The sequence below is a fragment of the Prionailurus bengalensis genome, chromosome D3, assembly GCF_016509475.1.
Source record: "Prionailurus bengalensis isolate Pbe53 chromosome D3, Fcat_Pben_1.1_paternal_pri, whole genome shotgun sequence".
Lineage (NCBI taxonomy): Eukaryota > Metazoa > Chordata > Mammalia > Carnivora > Felidae > Prionailurus > Prionailurus bengalensis.
Genome location: NC_057356.1, coordinates 27,616,537 through 27,621,791, shown reverse-complemented (window position 1 = coordinate 27,621,791; position 5,255 = coordinate 27,616,537).

The window sequence follows — 5,255 nt, the reverse complement described above, 5'->3', positions numbered from 1 at the left end:
TGTGAAGACAGATTGGAGGCCTCTAGTTCCCCGGTGTTTGTCGGCGGCAGGTTTAATTAGCCCTCCCCTCAGAGGAGCGGGCTGGGCTTGGGCCAGGGAAGGGGCCTTTCACTGTCCCTGTGCTTTGTCTAGGAGGGCCAAAGCTGGGGCGCATGCAGGGACAACAGAAGGCTCCTCCCTCGTGCATCCATCTGTGTGGATTCAACATGCCAGACCACGTAACCGGTCTCCCCACACCCAGTCCCAGGCTGGCCCTTTGCTGCCCAGGTGGCCCAGAGAGTTGATGGCAGAGGCCCTAGCAGCACCCCTGCTGGTCCTCAGGAAGGAGTCCCATTAGTTCTACCCATCACACAGTAGGTACCTAATAAGTGTGTGGTGAACTGGTAGGTTTCTGGATGAATGGGCCTCACCCTTCCCCAACCTGGGCCAGAACATAAAGACCCCCTCCACTGAGGCAGACCAGCCATGTGCTGGGGGAGAGCTGACCAGGTCATCTGCACAGCTGGCTCTGAGTCCTGCTGCCCTCCCATGGTCTTCGCCTAGCCTCCCTACCCCCAGTCGGCTGCAGGAAGGAAGGAAATGCTGTGTGTGCAATGCTCAGGACTGCAGGCAGGCTGAGCACTCAGCTGACATCAGGGCAAGGGGTCCCTGAGGCCAGCTCCAGCAACCCCACAGGGGTGAGGTGTGCTCAGGTGCCCAGCCTGGCCCCACCACCGGCTGCCTGGCCTCAGGGGACTCCCTTGGCTTGCCTGGGCCTGGGAATCCAAGTGTGTGCTCTGCACAGAGGTCTGAGGGACAAGAAGACAAGCCGGCTGTGTGTGGGTTACCTGGAGGGTGGGATAGCCTTGAGATGGTGCAGCAGGAACACCTGATCCAGCTCCTTTGCTGGGGGCTTCAGCTATCCTGTCAGTCTTTAAGACTCTCCAGTGCTGGGTCTGAACTGAGCCCCTCTCACAGCAGCTTTGTGGCAGGGATGCCTACCACGAGGATTTATTCATTCCTCATGACAGGCAGGAAAACCGAGAGCTAGTGAGGTGTGATGACCTGCCCTAGGACAGGACCCAATTCTGGACCACCCTGAGCCCTGGCTGTGCAAGGTCTGGGTGCTATGGATCCATTCCGTGACCTCCCAGCTGGGTGACTATCAGCCTGGGAGGATCATCCTCCATGGAGGACTTCCTGGGGGAGGGGGTTGTATCAGAGCTAAGGGCTTGAAGCACGGTGGAGGGTACTGGGAAGATGATCCTGAGACATTCTGTCACTGGGAGCTGCAGGGGGCAGTAGTGCCAGGAGAGGAGGCAGGACCCCTGGATTCCCAAAGGATTCCAGTTTGGCCACATGGGGAGGGCCACATCCAGAATGCTGCTCTCTCCCTGGGTCTGCCCATGCCTTGTATGGGGAGCCTTGCCAAGCCCCTCTGCTGTGCTGCACACAGTGACTGGACCTGTCGTCTGGGGCTCCAGGGCAGCCTCAGCCCAGTGCAGGATGGGAAAAGGAAGATGGGAGGTGGTGAACAAGGCAGGACCTAGAGCAAGCCTGCCAGAGATGCTGTGTGGGAGTGGGACAAGCTGTGTCATTGTGGTCACATGTCCACCACAGATCAGAGTGTATTTACCTACAGGGCTGAGTGATGCCCTCGGGCTAAGGGACACCGCCAGGCTGGGTGACACTGCCAGGCTGACTGGCACAAGGTGGAGAGATTGATGCTCCGTTCATGTGCCGTCCTGGAACTGGGGTAAGGAAGCTGAGATGTGGTGAGGGAGCCATGTGCCGGCCACACAACCCTCTGAGGCAAAGCCACGTGGGCAGTGGGTGTGTCTGAACGAGCATGGTGGCCTCAGGTAGGTCCACTGCTGCTCAGGCATGTCATTTCATGCCTCTGGGCCTCAGTGTCATCATCTGCACACTGGGGATGTCAGCAGCCTCTTCCTGGGAGGACACGCATGTGAGAGCTGGGGCAGGGCTAGGGCAGCGCTGTAACCAGGGCAGAAGCCCTGGCTGTGAGGAGGGGCCTCCAACCTGCTGCCTGAAGCCCCAGTTCATCCAATAAATAAACACTTCCCTGTAAACATGTTTCCGGCATGTTCTTGGTCTCACTGGACATCAGTCTACCATCAGCTGCTGAACATTCTGCTGCTTCTATCATTTCAGAACTAATTTAAACATTAAAAAAAATAATTCTTTCTATTACTGTGCAAAAAGCCCCAGAAGCCAGATAAATGGGGGCAGGTTCTGCTATCCCAGGATCTGAGCCAACCATGTAGCCCCTGGGTGGATGGCAGCATAGAGTGGTCCCAGGGACCTCTTGGCCCTCAAGAAGGTCTGTGGCTGTGCCTCACTACCGTCCCAGGGCCCCAGAGTCAGGGCTGCCAGAGAAGTGACCCTCTGGAGTAGCCCAGCCCTGACCCCAGCACCTTGAGAGGGCTAATCACCCGCTCAATTCATCCTCAGCGAGCCCCGGCCCCGGGGTAACCTTCCACTGATTGCTCTTGGCGGTGTTGACCTGTGAGCTGTGAAGGATGTTCTGTCCACAGGTTGCCCTGTGGCTGGCCTGGCATCTTTGGATTGGGGCCAGGAGCATCCACTGTAAACCAGCAGCCGGTGTTGGGGGAGGTTAACACACTCAACACCACTTCTCGTGGCTTTAATTAGCTTCCTGTGCAGATCTCAGGGTTTGAGAGACTGAGGCTGGACATCAGCTACCCACCCACCTGGAGCCAGGGGCCCCACCTCAGGGAATCAGCAGGGGGCCACTGAGGGGTCTGGGGTCTGGTGGGGGCATGCAGGAGCTGAGCCTGCCACCCCAGGCTCAGCACTACCACTCCTCCCTGCCCCTCACCAGCACCGGCCGGTGATCTCATCACTTCCTGGGCTGTAAATATCACCCAAACGCTCACGACTCCCAAATTGTCCTCCAGCCTGGGCCCCTCTCCTGAGCTCAGCCCGCACAGCCCACGCGACACCCCCGCCCAGATGTCTCCTGGGCCTCGACAACGGTGGCCGCTCCTCCTGCACCCCCACCTTGGGGATGGGCACCCCATGCCGGCTGCTCAGGGCAGACGCCGGGAGCCCTGCCCACCATCTCTGCCTTCTGCCAGATCCAACTCGAAATGCGGCCATGTCCTTCCTGATCCTCCCACCCTACCCTGCTTGAGCCTTCCTCCTCCTCCCCTCGCCCTGCACTGCACAAGCTTCCACTGCACACACAGCAGCCAGAGGGACTTTCTCTGGAAATCAGATCCGGTCCTAGCCCCTCTCAGGACAGTCTCCAAGATCCGTGGGATGCCACCCTCTATCTCCTCCAGTTCCACCTGGGCTCACCCATCCACCTGCTTCAGCTTCTGAGGACCTGGTTGGCCCCTTGTCCCCACTCCTTGTCAAGGTCTAGGTTTCTCCCTTCTGGAGGAGGTGGGGTGCAGAGTCCCAAGAGATGGGCTGTGGGCTCTGACAGTACCAGGAAGGATGAATGTGTGGCTGTGGAGGCAGGGCCCATCAAGGCATCTGAGGGTGGTCAGCCAAGGCACTGCTCAGCATGGAGCCCTGCAGTCTCCTGAGCTGCCAGAGGGAGGACCATTGGTGACAGATACAGTTAGCCTTAAAAGTGCCTTGAGGTATCACTCAGTGAAGAGCAGGCTCAACATAGGTAGAGAACGTCCTGTCCTGGGAGGCATGCAAGCTGAGGAGCTCAGGTGGGCCTCAAAGCTCTTTGCAGATAGTCATCTGCCATTTTCTGGTTCCCGGGAAGGTGGTGGGAACCCAGGGGCCACTGTGTTGTGCAAAAACCTGTCAGCCTCAGTTTGGAGCCCTGCCTCTTCCCCAGATCTAGCACTTTGGTTACACCTTCTTAGGTATGGCATGGTCTGCTCAGGTGAACACTGGATTAAACAACAGAAGCTGTCTGACACCTCGACACCAGATTCCACAGAGTTGCCTCTGAGAAGGCTATCGAGGGCAAGCAATGGGGTCTCCTAGGCCCAGAGGGGCTGGGAGAGGAGCTTTGAGCAAATAGTGTCCCTATTCCTGTAGAGCCTGCTTGAGCCGCCCCCTCTGAGCTGGGGGCAAGGCAGTCAGGTCTTTGAGCTTGGATGTGCTGGTGTCCTTTGTGCAGAGGGGCAAACTGCCAGGACCCACAGAGTGGGCAGGCAGTGCCGGTGAGCCCAGGATCAAGAAGAGGCCCTTGACTCTGCCCTGGCCCCCAGGGTGGGGAGGGTCTGAGCACACCATGGGCACTGAAGAGCTGGGCAGGGGAGCTGAGAGCCTGCTTGCTGCACACGTTCCCCCCTCCTCCTTCCTCCCTTGGGCTTCTGGAGCCCTGGCCGCCCCCACCGCCATCTGGCTCCACCAGCAACGCTCCCCCTACTCCCTCCCCCAACTCACTGTGCTTCCTCCCTCACCCTGCTCCCAAAGGCCCCTGCCCCAGGGGAATGGGGGAGCCTCAGTCACGGGCCACATGGCCTCTTTTCCTTTTGTTTCTAAGTCCTCACGGGCCCAGGCCTTGAGAAAACGTGCATGTGCATATTTTTGCCTGTGCTGTGTGTGCTGTGTTTGCAAGCACACGTGTGCGTGCATGTGTGTGCATACGTGTGGTCCTTGCCCTGCTTGTGTACGTGCTGTGTGTGCTCATGTGTGTGCAGGGGCATGCAGACCCATGCGTTTGGGATGCAGTGTGGTGGATGTGCACACATGCCTGGGCACATGCCTACATAGGCATAGCTGCAGGTGGCATGAGACCACAAGCAGTGGTATGAGGGTACACATGACCCCTGTCAGGTCTTGGAAGACAGGGGCCTGGTCTTGCCCACTCAGCTCTCCTTCAGGGCCACCTTGTCTACCTACACCCAACCCATATGGAGCTGGGGAGCGGCGGCGCTGGCTAGGGTGGAAGGCTAGGAGCTCCAGGGACTCTGTGTGGCACCGGAACAGACATCCCCCACAAAGGCAGCCTCATCCTGCTCCTGTGGGCTCTGTGCAGGACAAACACTTCTCCCTGGGAAGATGCCACTGTCAGCCTAGCTAGAAAGGAAAGTGGCCAAGGTACACTGATGTTAGCCTTCATGGCTAGCGTGGAGGGCAGGGGCATGACACATCCCTGCTGACCATCATTGGGTGCTACTGGAGTGAAATGGCAGCCTGCACTACCTGGCAAATCCCTCCCCTTTCGGGGCCTCCGTGTGCCTGTGACTGACGCAGGGCTGCACCTCTGGGACCCACACGCCTCTCATTGCCCACAGCACCCCAGCCCGAGAGGCCATAGC